This window comes from Emydura macquarii, unplaced genomic scaffold (assembly GCF_026122565.2).
Source record: "Emydura macquarii macquarii isolate MOO-44397 ecotype Brisbane River unplaced genomic scaffold, CSIRO-AGI_Emac_v2 contig_3278, whole genome shotgun sequence".
NCBI lineage: Eukaryota > Metazoa > Chordata > Testudines > Chelidae > Emydura > Emydura macquarii.
In genome coordinates this window covers 1-16,343 of record NW_027133415.1, presented here as the reverse complement: position 1 = coordinate 16,343, position 16,343 = coordinate 1, and the positions used below count along the sequence as shown (strand labels likewise).

General features: G+C 41.7%; 1 long non-coding RNA gene across 2 annotated transcripts; it reads right to left on the bottom strand.

The window, feature by feature from the left end:
- Positions 1-13,228: 13,228 nt before the first annotated feature.
- Positions 13,229-16,172, bottom strand: LOC137142888 (uncharacterized). Of its 2 annotated transcripts, none has more exons than XR_010917032.1 (4): positions 16,099-16,172; positions 15,461-15,591; positions 14,667-14,777; positions 13,229-13,479 (listed from the first exon to the last, which is right to left on the bottom strand). It is a non-coding gene; the product is annotated as an uncharacterized lncRNA (long non-coding RNA). The 2 variants fall into 2 exon arrangements; XR_010917031.1 differs by having other exon boundaries at positions 13,229-13,410.
- Positions 16,173-16,343: the final 171 nt, after the last annotated feature.

The following is a 16,343-nucleotide window of genomic DNA, read 5'->3' as shown; positions in this document are numbered from 1 at the left end:
TGATTTCAGTAAGACCAGGATTTGTTCCAGACCATCTTTCCTACCAGGATCTTGTCACCGCCCTTGTCAAGTTCCCCTTCTTCACCAGGCTGCTGGATTTGGACCCACATGCTGGGGTGCTTTTTAAGCTCCTCAGTTTCTGAGTAGGCTCCAGGCACTGTCACCTTGTTTGGCCCCTAGACTCACTCCCCAGCATAGGTTCTATCTGATATTCCTCAGAAATGGGATCTCACAGTCCAGCTCTCCTAGGCCACAAGACAAGTGCTGAATCTCCCAGGGTTCCCCAGCAGCTTTAAGCACACCCTCCCCAGAGCTCCGTCCTAGCCGGTACTCTGGTTTATGGTTCATCCCTTTGGGGCCACATGATAGTTGAAGCCAATAAGACAGACTTTGCAGAGGGATTTTTGGACCAAATCATTCTTTATGTCTAAACCACCAAGAGATATACAAATCCATGCAAAATAAGAAATGTCCATATATGATTCCATGCCTCAGTTTCCTCACCACTCTTGAGCATTCCTTGGGAATTCAGTCAGTGCCCTTTCAGGGTTCCAGGACCCCTTTCCTGGACTTCAGGCTTCTCTTCTTGATCTGGTTGGTGAGAGAGTGCTACTCCGAGCGGATCCGATCTTTTTATTTCTTCCAGTCCCCTGATTTATGTGCAGATTTGATATTCATGCATGTAAGTCATTAATGTCATTAAATGGTGAATGGGTTTTGTCTGCTCTTAGTTACTTATTTAGCTGTTTATACCATACTCATCACAGTATTATCTGACCTCTCCAGGCTGATGCAGTTTTGAATCAGATGCCTTATGAAAGTCCTATCGGAACAAACGTGTGTCACTTTTGCCTTAACCCCCTTCTTATCTCACCTGCCCTGCATATGCAAGGTGTTGTACAAGCTTCTGTTAACACACCTTTCTGCTGACCTATCGCACATCCTGCTTGTGCAATTATGGGTTCTCTGGCCAACTCAGCCAATGGACCATAATTCTAACAAACTTCACCTTTGCCCTGGTCTGCTAAGGAACAAGTGCTATTTATGGTGGTATCCTGATGGAGCTGGATATAAAAAAGTGCAAAACAAAAGTAAAAAAAAAAAAAAAAATTGTTTTGACTCAAACAAAATGTTTCATTAGACCTGAAATGAAATGTTTAATTTTCTATTCAGGTTTTTTAACTGTTTTTTTTTTCTTCGCTAACATTTCAGTAAAATTCAAAACAAACAGGCATTTAAAATAGAATGTTTCAAAACAAAATGGATTTTAATCTTTTTATTTCTCCCTTCCATTGTTTTGGACTGAAATACTTCAATACCGTCTGTGCAAATTTGAAAAAAGTTTTAGTCAGTTTGAATCTGGATTTTTCACTGGAAAAAAAAAATCAAATTCAAAAAATTTTAGGGTGAAATCATAACCAAATTCATTTTCACTTGTTACCTTAGGCAGGATTTGAACTCTCATCTTCACAAGATGGAGGAAGAGTTCTGTGTAGCTCAAAAGCTTGTCTCTCTCTCCAAAATAAGTTGGTCCAATAAAATATATAACCTCACCCACCTTGTCTCTCTAATATCTTTACAAATGAAATGTCACCTGTTATATCAACGATCTACCCGGCCATTCAGCCTCTTACAAGTGGGGTTTTACAATTTTTTATATTTCAGCACTAGTAAAACACCTAAAAAGCAAATTGTAGGAGCCCTCAATAACATTACTGCTCATTTATTCAATAGCTTTTCTATTAAAGGTCAAACATATGATGAGAGTTCAGAAGGCGATCTTTAAACGCATCTCTTCCCACTCTAGGGCTTTTGATTCATACACATATAACAAGATCAAATACTAGAAGAATGCAGTTATCTTAAACTCAAAATGGAGGAAGAATAGCACAGAGATTAAATTGGCTGCAGTCCTGGAGTAGTGTATTGTCATTCACAGGGAGAGATTAATTCCTTGGAGAAAGTCAGATACTACAGTGATTTGAAACTCGACCTCCTGCTGCTTCGGAATAGCAGCAATTAGAATAACAAATGTTTAAACCGGCATTTTCCTTTTGAGTCAGTCCAAGTGGTTAGATTTTCAGTTAGAGAGCACTATATTTCCGTTCCATGTATTCTTCGATTATGGCAGGGCTGTACAAAGCTTTCTTCCCTGTTGCTAAGATCTACTTGCATTATCTATGTCAACTGCTTAAAACAAGTGCTAAGTCAGTATGAAGCCATTCAAAGCTTGTCTTCCATTTATTCCTTTTTATATGGAAGTCAATTGTACAGCCAAATTGTCAAAAGTGTTTGTGTGTTAATGTGCATGTGTGTATTTGTAAAACTCTAGATCTGTTTGTGCTTGTGTACACACATGTACACGTAATTTACATATATTTAAAATATTTTCAGCTCTGATTTTTTTTTTTAACTCTTACTTTTGCAAATAACATGTTTCTTGTGCTTACTAGGTGTGTCTACACTGCAAAAAAAGACCCACGGCAGTGAGATTCGGAGCGGGGGACAACTGACTGAGACTTATGCTATGGGGCTAGAAACAGCAGTGTAAACATTCGGGTGCAAGCTGGAGTCTGGTCTCCGAAACCTGGCAAGAAAGTGGGTCTCAGAGCACAGGCTCTAGCCCAAGCCTGAACATCTATACTGCTGTTTTTAGCCCCATAGCATGAGCCCGAGTCAGTTGATCCATGCTCTGAGACTTGCTGCTGCTGGGTTTTTTTGCAGTGTAGACAGACACCCAATGTAGCATTTAAGCAGGAAGACGTTACTTGTCCAAAGAGGCTGAACCACCATCTCTTCTGAAGAGATCGTCCCTTCGTGTCAGGATTGTGGCACTGTGCAAGCTTCCCCACTCTGGAGCTGCCAGGGCATCTGCATAGGGGACCTATGTCCCTACTGAAACTTTCAGATTTTAGGATGTATAGGATGCTTGCCCTTTTCTTGCCTGCCCTGAATCTTTCTTCCTTTTCCAAGAGCTGTCAGCTTCCTCTTGGAGAGTGATCTTTATTTGTGGGTGATGGCATTTCCCCTCGTACGTTGATTTTCACACCGTTGTGTTTCTTGGCGTTGTTAAAAAGCACAAGTAATTGCATGAGATAGTAATCCCAATGGGTAGTGAGCAGTGCATGATGGTTCTTTGCCTTTCTTTTGAACTTCCTAATTTGGACTGCATTTTTTTTTTTTTAAACTCAGACTGCCTAGAGCACATGTTATCTATGGTCCCCACAGAGAACTCCCTGCCAGCTGTCTCCTGTTAGGAGCGAATGGAGTTCCTGCTCAGGTACTCCTTCTGAGCCAACCTGTTGCAATTGAGGAAGAGGTGGTCTCTCAGATCGCAGGCCAAATAAGTGTGCTGCTCAGTTTGGCAGCTTCTCCTTTACTTGCCAGCTATAGATAAGATGTTATGGACAAATGACATGATGGAATGCACCAGCAGAAGGATTTGCAACTCTAATTTCTAGAGCAATATGGAAGAAGCGTCTAGGTAGTAGATTAGTTTAAAACTTTTATGGGAGCGTTGACTTCACAGTACAGTATTTACTGGCACCTACTCCACGTTGGATAGATTGAGGCCCCTGCCATGTAGGCATAACAGACTGTCATACCCCTCCACCTAAGTAGCTAGAAGGCTTTGACAGTAAGTTAATTTTTCTAGAAGCAATTAAATGGGCAGTGATCCTGGCAAGGTTACATGAGCGTGTGGAGTTAGAGAGGCTAATCTTGCTTTGAGTAGTAAGTTGGTCTTTTGTTGGGTCACCAACTTTCAGGAAAAACAGCCAGACAATAGAGATTGTAGCTTGATGGGTCTGGGTTATTTAGCTCTCTCTACTTGTATTCATTCAACTTCAGAATCAGCTTTTTATTCTGAAATCACACGATGGATATCTGGAATTTCATGCGAGAGCAGCTCTAGAACTCAGATTTTCTTGCTCCCAAAGAACAACCCCTCCCACTTTAGCTAACAGAGAATCTCCTTTCCCTGTTAGCGGAACGGGGACTATGACACATAGTTAAGCAGTTCTCTCCCTCCACTAGAAGGCAGTTGTGAACATTACTCATTCAGAGGTACAGTATAAAGAATGTTTGTCTCTAGCTGAAGTCAAAGCACGTCCTTTGCTGCACGAAAAATACAGTGAAGTAGGTTTAGATGTGGGATTTGCTATATACACAATGTAGGTCAAATTTGGAGGCAGCTATCTAATGGTTACAGAAGGAAACCAGAAGTCAGGACTCCTGGGTTCTATCAGCAAATTTCCCAATGACTTACTTGTCTTGTGCAAGTCGTTTAACTTCTCCATACCTCAAGTTTATGCCCCATAACAGTTGTGCATTTTCTGCAAATGGGTATTTGTGGTTTATCATTAAATTGACTGAATTCTTCATATCTTAGCCTCCCACCTGCTAATATAGGATTGATTTCTGCACTATAGTGACATGTCCAACTCCTTTGTGAGCTTCAAACGTCAAAGCAATGGGGCTTCTCTGAGACATTACCACTCATATTTTTTTCCTGGCATTCAGCCACAGTATCTCTAGGTTTTAAGAGCTGAAGGAAAATGTCTGTTTCTCTGTACATGTACAAAAACAATTGATGGGGGGGAGTAGCAGTAGGGTTTGTTCTTGTTTTATCTTTTTCTTGCCCCCCAGTGAGTGACATTTCCCGTTTGTATTTCAATACCGATAGAAGGTTAGATTTCTGAAGACCAAGACCGTGGTAATTAGAACATAGAACAACCAAAAAGTGATTTTTAAAAAAAAAATCACTTACTGAGGTTGTTTCAAGGATATGTATTTATTGTCAAGCATAGCAATTATATAATGCTCTATAGTTAAAGGATTTCTAAATTAGCAAACCACTTCCTTAATTTTCTGCTGTAGCCGCTCAAAGGGTTTTCAAAATCCGTGAAAGAGGCTGACAAAGTAGAGGGAGATTAAAAGGAGTTGGTACAAGCAGAGCCTAACATTTCAAAACCTGCAAATGTTCCAGACCGCTAAGGGGGCCCGAGCCCAATCCTCAGCCAGGCAGCTGAATGCACTGGGAACTCCAGAGCAGCTGCCTCTAACAAAAGGAATATGTTACCGTGGGAGAAGACTGGAACCAAAGAGCAAATTTTTCATCTGGAGTAAGTTGGCATAGCTCTACCGACTGCAGTGGACTACATTGATTTACACCCATTGAGAACATGGCCCAAAGACTAAATGGAAGTTGGGGAAGAAGAGGATGAGCGCAGGAGGACAGAATGTGGGCTGTGGAAGGAGAAATATCAGAGGAAATTATATCCCTAATTAAGGCAAACTCCTTTTTACCTCCAGTCAGTTCAAACTTGGTTGAACATCCTTTGGTACTGTCTTTTGTTTTTCTGATCTGCAGGACAGAATTTAAAGCTTTATATGCCACTTGTCTTAATAGTAGGGCTAGTCTACACGATAGGGTAGTGCACTGTATGGAGTCTGATTTCTAAAGCACACTAACGTTGCGCATTCATTGTTCTGTATAGACCCTGCTGGTGCCCTTTAATGTGGTGTTGTTTGAAATGGTACTACCTTAGAGCACAGCAGGGAACCTTTAGTGCCTACCAGCAGGGTCTACGCAGACCAATTAATACCCAACATATTAGCGCACTTTAGAAATCACACCTCTGTAGAGCACATGTCCCCCACCGTGTAGATAATCCCTGAATTTACCTTAGTATTTCTTTCTGCATCAGTTGACTGTTTTTCCTTCTGCATTCAAGCAACATCAGTGTGAAGTGTTTTCTGGTAGGTGAATGATTATAACAGATGCTTTTCCTCTCTAAAGAGGATGATGCCACCCTTCCTTGAAACAAGTGGCTTTTCTGATTTGAGTTCCTTCTCACTGTTTGCCAAATAATGAATAGAGCTTCACTCGGTGATGTTGAGTAGGGGAAACAATTGCATGTTGTGCAATAAAACCAGAATGGAAACATTACACATCTGACATAACGAGGAGAAGAAATAGATCTGTACATTAGTATCTGTCTGTCTAAGAGATGGGGGTTAGACTTGAAACCCTGGACTAGCAAACTGAAATCTGGGGAAGCTCTATCCCCTTGTTCAGTAGGGAGAAATGATGTAGCAAAGATGCAGTGCCCCACTGAGACCTCTACAATTTGGTTCAGATCCTGCAGGCTGCACATTGAAGTCAATGTGAGTTTTGTAAGAGTGATATGTGCAGAATCACCTCTGAGCCTCCTAAGGAGCTGTGCTCCACTGGGCTATCCAAAACCCACATATGCACTGTTTTCTTTAGTGATGGAACTGGGCTAGCAGATCCATGGCTAATGAATATCTACCAGACAATTCTCTACCCCTGCCCCTTGAAGGAGAACAACTAAATCATGTAGATTCCTTGTGTATTTTGTGTCTTGTCTAATTGCCTAGCCTGTCCTAGCAACAGAGCTTAATTTGTTGCCATAGCAATAGAGTTAGACTATTAGGGGATAGCTCAGCCAGTCCTGTCTGGTTTTTAGTGTCGTTCAATAAAGATTTTTCATGGGTTTGCATCTCTCTGTGTTCGGTGCTGATTTCTCTCTGACTACAAGTACTTTCCAAGGATTTAACATAACTAAATTCCAGAGACTACAGCAGCAGCAGCCAAATAATGGTTTTACTGTGGCTTTTTGGGTGGGAAGGGCAGTTCTTTCCCAGATACCAGAGGGAGAGAGACTTATCCCATCGCTCAGGAGCTGCCAACGGGGGTCCAGGATTTAACCTTGAATCCGAGTCTTCTCTTGGTTTAGAGAACTATCATTATGTATTTGGAAATGCTAAACATGAGAAAGTGGTCTGTCCTTGTAGCCATGTATGAATGTTCAAGGGCGCAGCGGCAGAGATTTTCAGACTAAACAATCTATCTTTAAACAAAAGATGCTTAGAAGGAGAATACGACCAATTGTCAAGTTAGCAATGGGGAGTTGGGCTTTTGCTTAGTAAAGGCACAGCTAAGTACTGAATGCAATTTGTTAAACTACAATAATTCATCTGTGTTGGGGTAATTACAACAAATTCTGCTTCAGCAAAAGAGCATTTTCTTGCAAATTTGTCTCCCAAATTCTATATTGATTCCTCCCCCATCACTTAGAAGATCCTTCTCTAATACTCAGTTGTCAAGGGATTTTTTTCTGCATGAATTTAAAAAAAAAAAAAAAAAAAAAAAAAAATCAACCATGTGATTCTAAAGAATTAGGAAGCGAATGACCTTGTCAGTATCTGTCTATCTGAAGGCTTTAATATTCCCAGCGTGTTGTGTTTGTGTTTTGTGTTGTTTACATGATGTGTATGTGCACACGCGCGTGCAAATCAGCTTAGTTGTTGGAGAGCACTGCTATTGACGTACATGCAAGCAATTGCACTGTCATGTCGGCTAATGAAATGCTGAATTGACTCCCTTGCACAAGCAATTATTGCTTCATGTGAGTGACTAAAGCTGTCTTTTAAATGGCTTTCAGCTGAGTTGTGAACACACAACAGTCCATTCCAGGCAACTTCTTGGTCATTAACGATCCCTCATCATTCATCAAGCCCCAAGGTTATTACTGCTGATCCTTTGCATGTTTGTAAAAGGTTTGAAGGAGAAGGAAAGGAAGAGCACATTGGAGTTAGGACCCCTGTGATCTAATACCAGCTCTGACATGTATTTCCTCCTTGATGCTGGGTAAGTCCCTATAACCTGTCTGGTCTGGATTTTCAAAAGGTATTTAGGTGCTTCATACCCACTGATTTCCCTGGGAGTTACCTGTTGAAAATGCGTCCCAAACTGTGTCTCACTTTCTAGTCTGCAAACGGGGATAACTCAGTAACAAACAGACTCATGTGGACATGTGCTGCCAGCCCTCTAATAGATTAATTAGGATTGCAACTGTTCAACTAGCCGAAACTTTAGATTGCTAGCAGCTAACTTGGGTTTAGTTCAAGTGATTCAGTGCCTGCCTTTGGGAACAGGAGAAAGAGTTCTGCCCTCAGGAAGTTCTGAGGGGTCCTGCTGGGCACTGATTTGTTAAAGGACTGGCCTCACATGGGTGATGTGGGGCTCAGTTACTGTTTGAAACACAGACTGAAGACGAATTGTCTCCTCCTCCTCTTGCTTACTCCCGGTTCACAGCAATGCAAGTCTGTTGACTCTAAGAAATAATCAGCTGAGTTTGTAGCAAGGGAGATTTAGGTTGATATTAGAAAAAGCTTTCTAACTTTAAAGGATAGTTAAGCACTGGAACAGATTATCTAGGGATGTTGTGGAACCCCCATTCAAGGACAGACAGACAAAAATCTGTCCAGGATGATCTAGGTGTATGTGTACTTAATTCTCCCTCAGCATGACAGGGAGGGGTGAGGAGTGACTTAAATGATCTCTGAAGATCTCTTCATCCCTACACTTCTAAGATTTTTAATTGAGTTACTTCTAAGTTTTCACTGGTCTAACGGAGGAGAATCAGGGTTTGTCTACACTAGGAACACTACAGTAGCACAGTGCTTCCTTGTAGACACTGCCTACACCAATGGGAGGGGTTCTCCCATGGGCATAGTTAATGCACCTCTCCCAGAGGTGATAGCTAGGATGACAGAGGAATTCTTCTGTTGACCTAGCACTGGCTACATGGGCACTTAGATGGGCTCAACTGTATTGCTGAGAGGTGTGGATTTTTCACACCCTTGAATGACATAGCTGTTGGTCTAGTTTTCTAGTGTAGACTAGCTCTCAGACTCATAGTTACTTGCTTGGGCAGCAAGCCCAAACTATCAGATTTGGGCCATGTCTACACTACCACTTATGTCAGCAAAACTTACATCATTCCGAGGTGTGAGAAAACATACCCCTAAGTGAGAGAAGTTTTGGTAGCAGCTTGCTAGATGAGTGAACTTATAGCAGCATAGCTGCAGCGGTACAGCTGGGCCCTGTAAATGCACTAGCATTACCATGGCTTTATAAAAATCTGATATTGTGCTTTTATATTCAGGTCCCATAGTGAATTGGATCAGTTCTTCATATTCCAAGCTCCAAAGGGTGGGAAACACACATTTTGAGGGTGTGTGTGTTTGCATCTCTTTTTTTCAAAGTTTATCTAGTATCTAGCCAAACATCAAAATTGCAACTGGTGGTAATTGCTCAACACTGTGTTTGTGACACTGCTGTGAAATTGTGGGATGCCCTGGGTTTTGTTTTCTAACTCAGGCAAATCTGTATTTTTAACCCATATAATTATAACCCTGGGGGGATAAACTTAGTATTGTGAAAGTTTTAAACACTCTGATTTATTATGAGTTCAAGAATTAGTTTAAATTAATTGTGTCTGAGCTCTACGACTTTTAAATCACTTGAATTCACTTTTGCAGGTGACAGATTGTTCAATATAGTGTTTGATTATTTTCTGGATTTCTCTAGGGGAGATGATGTCTCTTGCCACTGTAATTTGAACTTTCAAATTTAATTCACTGTATTGTCTGACTGCCTCCCCCCCACTCATCAGTATTACACGAACAATTTGGGGGAAATTCTGTGAGTGACATGAAAAAAGAAATCCATTATTCTTTCCATGCTGTGTACTCTATACCGGCCAACTCCTAGTACATTAAATCTCTACCCTGGGTATTTCAGCTCTGGGTGTTCTTGCATCAGATTTCTTAAACCCGTATTGTAACAAAAAAGAATAAATCTTTGTAGTGAACTAGCAGTGTCTGTTTTTCTATAAAGCATCAATGCTAAAAAGTCATTAGGAGAATTTGTATGCCAAGGATCAGTTGTGGAGGTAAACAGGTGCTCATGCTTCTGAAGCTTATCTTTATTATGTCCTTCCATCCCAGCTACATTCTTGGTTGTAATCCAGTAATCATGGACCCTTGCAGGACTTGAGGTCAATGGTCCACCCACTTACTCAAAGCTCAGGAGCACGGTGTAGGCGATTTTCTCCAGTATCATAATCCACCTCTTTCATCTATAACCTTTACTAGCTTTAGATAAAAACTGAGACACTTGCATGAAGGGAGAATTGTTTGGAATCTCTGTGTTTAAACTCCAGCAGAGCAGATTAAAGATCTTTTCATTTAACAAAACAAGTAAATTAAAACATTTTTAGAAACCAAACCGATACCAGCCCTTCAAGCAGAGTTTTTACTCCAAAAAAAGGGGAGTGCCAAAAATCCATTAGGTTCACCATAGACTTTGCAGTTGATTTTACATGGAAGGTTCTCAGATACTATGGTGATGGTCAGCACCACAAAATCCTAAGAAAAGTTAGGTATGCCTGGTTCAAAGGGGAAATCAGGGTGGCTTAAGGATGTATGCTCATGAGTCACGTTGGGGTTGGTCCTGCTTTGAGCAGGGAGTTGGACTAGATGACCTGCTGAGGTCCCTTCTAACCCTTTTCCATGCCAACCTTCCAACCACTCTGATATGACTGAGTCAGAGATGGTGATCTCTTCAAGGGAAGCTTTAAGCTTGTCTGTTCCTGGTTTGAATGGATCAGTAGTTGCAGATGTTTAATATCCCTCCAGGCCTGCATCTGTGCTACAAGCCAGGCTTTTCATTCCTAAGATGACTAGACATAGTGGTGCTAGCTCTCCTCCAACTAATGTGCTGAAATAGTAGCATAGCCACTGTGGCATGGCATGGGCTAGCTGCCCCACATACAAACCTGCCTGACCCATAGGGATATGAACTCAAGGCAGCTAGCCTATGCTGCTGCCCCTGCTACCATGGATACACTGTTGTAGTGCGCTAGATGAGAACCATCATGAGTATGCCTGAGTGAGCTGGGAATCACAACCCTACCTCCTAGTATAGATGTACACCAAGTGAGTTTTAAGCATTACAGCTTGTCTAGATGGAGAAAATTACCTATATAATTATACCACTGTAATTATACCCGTGTGTGGACCCTCTCATTCTGGAAACATCGTATCCATCGAGGAAGTTAGGCTCGTAATTATGCTAATAAATGTAGGTCTAGACCAGACATTCACATATGCATGCACACAATTTCCAGAGGGATCCCACACTGTTTGAAGTGGAGTTTTATTGGGAGCAATCCTGAGTCTAGACTATCCAGATCGTAAAGAGTCTTTCCCCGTGGATCTTTTCCCCAAAGATTGCTATCTCCACAATCTCTTGGCTTTCAGGTTAAAGAACTAGCATGGTGGTGTATTTTTAATTTTAAAACCCTTTCTGGAAAGATGTTAGTAGAAACTAAATCTATCAATAGTTCACATTGAATGGGTTGGTTCTTAAGAAACAAATCCATAAAATTTGATTTTGCTGTTACAGATTGGAGAAGGGGAATAGACACAGTTGACCCATGGAAATTGATTTTCCTTAATGGAAATACCAAAATTGATTAGATTTGGAGCAAAATATTAATCATGGAGTCAGGAGAACAGGTCTTTATATCCAGGGCACTGAACAACAAAACTTACTTTCTTCACCTCTCAGTGACAAATATTTGCAGCTGGTTAAGATGCCTTTCTAAAAAAGATTTCCATCTCTGCACCAGTAACTACAAATGTAAGTCCAAACTTAGAATGTGGATCTGTTCCAGTCCCAACTATTGGTACTTTAGCAGAAATCTCTGCATAAAGTGTTTTGCTTCCACTGTGCCTAGTTTAGGTGCATTTGTTTCTACAGGATGTTGAAAGGAAAAGTTGGGGGTAGAGCAAAAGGAGGGCTTAAAAAAAAGCAATAGATGCTGCTGCCGAGTCCTGGCCAGTAGGGTCATTTGTGGACCGGCAAGCCTAGGGGTCATTGTTGGGGAGTGGCAATATGTGAATGGTAGCATGATGTGAATGCAAGGCAATGTATTTGAAAGTGTCTCCTGTCAATTACATTTACCATAGTCATATGATAATAGTTGGGCAGGTGGCCATTACCTGTAGGTTAGGGACTGCTGACATTGGTATGCATTATTTTACATCTTAAAACTTAAACCTTGCATTCAGAACTAAATATGTGCACAGAGCTTGTCTGCCTAATCAAGAGTTCCAACCCTCATTCTCTTTCCCATCCCCTTTGTTTTACCCTCCACTGTTGTATCTTGATTAAGATTTTCCAAAGCCAGTGGTGATTCTGGGTGCCGCCAGTTTTCTTATGCCCAATTTGACACCTTTAAGAGGCCAGACCCTTTTTATGGCATCTCCTATTGGGCACCTAAAAATCACTAGTCACTTTTGAAAGCCTTGGCCCTAGTCTTTAGATTAGCTCTTTGGATCTGGGATGGTCTTCAAGCACGACTGCACTATGGCCAACTTCAAGAAATCAAAAATCATGCCTCAGACCCCAAAATCATGACATTTAAAAAAGATCGAGACTGACCAAAAAACACAATGTAAACTCCCCCATCCATCCCCAGGTGAGCATGTGATCATTAGTGTTGCCCACACTCCCACATGTACTGGGTAAGGTGATCTTTGGCCCTGCACCAGAGCTCTCACCCTCACATTTGCCTGTCTCCTGCCCAGCAATTAATCCTGTCCCCCAAGTCCTCATCAGTTCTCTTCCCACCCAACCCCCTCAATTCAGTCCTCCCTCAGTTCAGACCCCTAGCCCGTCATCACGATCCCATCAGTTCAGCCCCCATCAACTCAGTTCACTCTCCCAGCACTCACCCCATCTGGAAAAAAATAATCATGGCATGAGGGTTAATTTTACTCAGATATGGCAACTCACACTCCAGTCACAAGAGCTGGCATGTCTGACTGCATTCAGTGTAGTTGTAGCCATGTGGTTCCCCAGCTATTAGAGAGACAAGGTGAGTGAGGTAACATCTTTACTGCCAAAGCTTCTCACTCACCAATAGAAGTTGGTCCAATAAATGATTCCCCCCCTTTGTCTGAGCCCCATCTTCTGTCCGAACACAGAGGATATCCCTCCCTATCACTCATGTTATACTTTCATTATACTACAGTCCAGGATGCATCAGCTTCTGTGATTGATTTCCCAGAGCTTCACTTAAATCTGTCAATGTATTTATCAAGTGCAGATTTCCCTCCTCCCCACCTGTAATAGAAGTCATGTGCTTCCTCAGACACAGGCAACTGCTCTAGAGAGAGGATGTGGTATGGTCACTCAGGGGCTTTTAAATATTCAGAGGCAGTCTTTCTGCTGAGCATTACCTTGTCATTACACTGCAATTGCCACTTCTCCAACATAATAAATCATAAACAGACTAGGCAGAATAGATAAAATGAAGGATGAAAAACAGTTACATACCACATCAACAAAACAGCCTTGTTTATGTAAATAAATCTTGTTGTGCTGCATGCAAGATGGGCAAGCTAATTAACAGATTGATAAAATATAGGAGGTTCTCTGCAAAGGCCTGGAAGTGTGTTCATTCAGTCTTTATTGCCCTCCTTTAATCTGTGTAAGGAGGCATTCCTGATGGATTTTGATCTTCAAAGCAGCTTTGTAGGAATAAACAATTATTTGGATTTTTAGAGGAGTTTGCTGCAAGCGTCTTTTAAAAAATCCATCTCTTAAAGCAAAGGAGAATAAAACCTCTAATATAATTTTGAGGAAAACATTTCTTTAAAGTAGTCTAACTTGTCTTTAAAACAAGAACAAACACCTGAGAGCTATGTTCAGATCCTTACTTCTGAGGAGGAGTACTTTACTCTGAGTAGTGTCCCTGAAGTTCAGTGGGTTTACTTGGATTAAGGAACTAGTAAAGGTAGTTAGGATATCAGTCTTGATCCAAGGAAGCAACACATCTACAAATATTTCATGGTATTACTTGTGTTTATAAGGTACCCCTTCCCTTAACACCTGGTGCACTTTGCATGGCTTGAAGTTGGTTCTGTTTGTGCTTACCAGTAAGAATCAAGCAGATCTTTACTTGGATACATAAAGGTACCATATCCCAGAGGTGGGTAGCCACAAAAATTCTGTGGTTTTGGCTAAGTTTCACATGGAGTTCATTTGAATGCAACACTTCAAGGAAATGGATGGCTGTACAGTGGTATGCTCTTATGAAGAGCAAGCAAAAAGCCACAGCTTGGCTATCCACTTGAAAACCCGAAGTCCTGCTTCCCAATCCCTTGCCTATCTGCTAGGTGACATTACCTCCCTCATCTACAATATTGTCTATTGCTTGCTTCATCAGTACAACCCAATGATAGGGTATATTCTGAAGTGTTTCAGCCTTTATCTACGCAAGGTTCATACACTGCAAGGTAACCTCACAGAAGTTTGAGGAAACATTTTTTCCTGTGGGCAGAATCATGCATTATTGATCACAGAACAGTGAATTTGCATGTGTGGAAACTTAGTCTTATCCTGTAAACCCTATTCCTGGGCATAGTCTCTGACTTCAATGGACTGCTTGTGTGACTAAACTCTGAGAAAATGCTTAAAACTTAATGGAGAATAAACCAATAGGGTTCTTCAGAAATTGCTCTTAACCCTTTTAAGACAAAATCTAAGTCTTAATAGCTAGGTTTTTTTTAGCTTTCCTAAAGATAGGCATTATTTTTAAATTCTATTGGAGAGCTCAAAAATCTTAGGAAATGCCTTCAATGCATAGACACTCCCATAAGTTAAACCCACAAAAGCAAGGAGTCTGAAAAATCCAGCCTCCAAGTCCAACCCTTATATATTTCACTAGTGCCTTTTGTGATTTGATGGCCACTGGTATTCCCCTCTGCAAGGAGGAGTCACTCACCAATTCCTGTCAGTGTTTGCTTAGGTGTATTTGCAGGGTTGCCACATAATAATGAAATGCAGATCACCTCTCCAGTATCAGTGAATCATCTTGAAGGCTCACCTTGTACATCTGGCACCAAATTAAGGGGGGAAGGTTAACAATTGTGCCAGAGAAAAGCAAGACCAGAGCCTTCCTTCTGCATTTAAAGCACCACACTTACTTACCCAACTATGTAGTACAGGGACATGCATGCTGCTGTGCAGAGGCGATGCTAGTGATGTTTTCGCTGCCTATGGCCCAGGACTTGGTATATGGGAACTACTTTCTCCTAACCACTTACACAGCAATTAAATACTCAAAGGATCTGCTGCTGACACTGCTTGGGCCTCTAGTTACTTGCACACCCAATTCACAATGGTAACTTTGCTCAGGACCAGAATAGCAAACAGGTTACAGTTGCTGTCACCTTATAATGGCCATCTAAGGTAATCAGGCGAGTCTGTAATAAACAGCCTTACCATAACTTGCTACAGGAAGATAAGACTTCCTTTAAAGTTACTGAGTTCCACTGAGTTCCAAAAGCTCCCATTATAGAGCAGAGCAAAGAACCTGGGCCATGTGTATAGAATGGGAGAAATCGTGGGAAACAGTAACTCTGAAAAAATTGGGGGGAGGTGGACAATCAGCTGAAAACAAGCTGTGAATGGGACACTGGGGCCAAAAGAGAAGACATGAGCCTGAGCTGCACCATGTCAATTAGTCCTCCTCTGCACACAGCTAAATGGCTGTAATTGAGTTTTAAAAGCACAAACCTGTTTTAATGGGAGCATTTCCCATACTTCCCTCCCAACGATCTGGGAGGGTAAAAGGCTCTCATTGCAACATTAATTTGCCCACAGTATGGTAGAGATGTGATGGCAGATTCCTGGTCAGCTCTCTTTTTCTAAGAAAAAGAATACAACATCAGTTTTTACAGAAAACTCATTGCCTTTTGGTTGTATTTTAGTTCTCCCCCCTCCCTCAAAGAAAACTCAGACCATAGTTAAGGAAAGTTTCCTTTGGTAGCATTTTTTGGGAGGGAATTTCTTGACCAGCTTTAATACCAAAGCATGCAACATTAGATCCAGAGCTGCAGAATTCAGCAGCACAGCCATGAACATGGAGGAGAATGTCCCAAGTAAAGACTTCCAGCTCACACCATTTTCCCCCTGACTGTACAGACATACAATATGGGCAGATTAACCTTGGACTGAGAACCTTGAACTGTTTTCCTTCACCTTGGTCTGTCCAATTCTCACCTACACTGAGACCATGTTGCATCAGGTTGGCAAGGCGAGGCAGCCTTGATGTGGTAGTGAATATTTACACTGAATTCCCACCCCTTGGCCCTGCTGGAGTTATGTGAAGTGGCCTATAACATGCTGCCTCCTTCACCAAGCTTAGAACTTACCAGCCACACCAAGGGTCTCTTTCCAGACAGAGAAGTAGGAGTATCCACACCTAGGGAGAAAACACAAAAACAGCTCCTCAGCCCACCCTAGGCTACAGCTCACAGAAGGTTTTCCCCAGGGCCCTTCTCAGTCCCTGTATCCACACCAATAAGGCACTGCTTCCTTACCTTTTTCCCAGCAGGTTCCCACTTCTATTGCAACAGCCTGGCTTTTTATAGTCCCCCTGGCTGTCTCACCTTTTTAA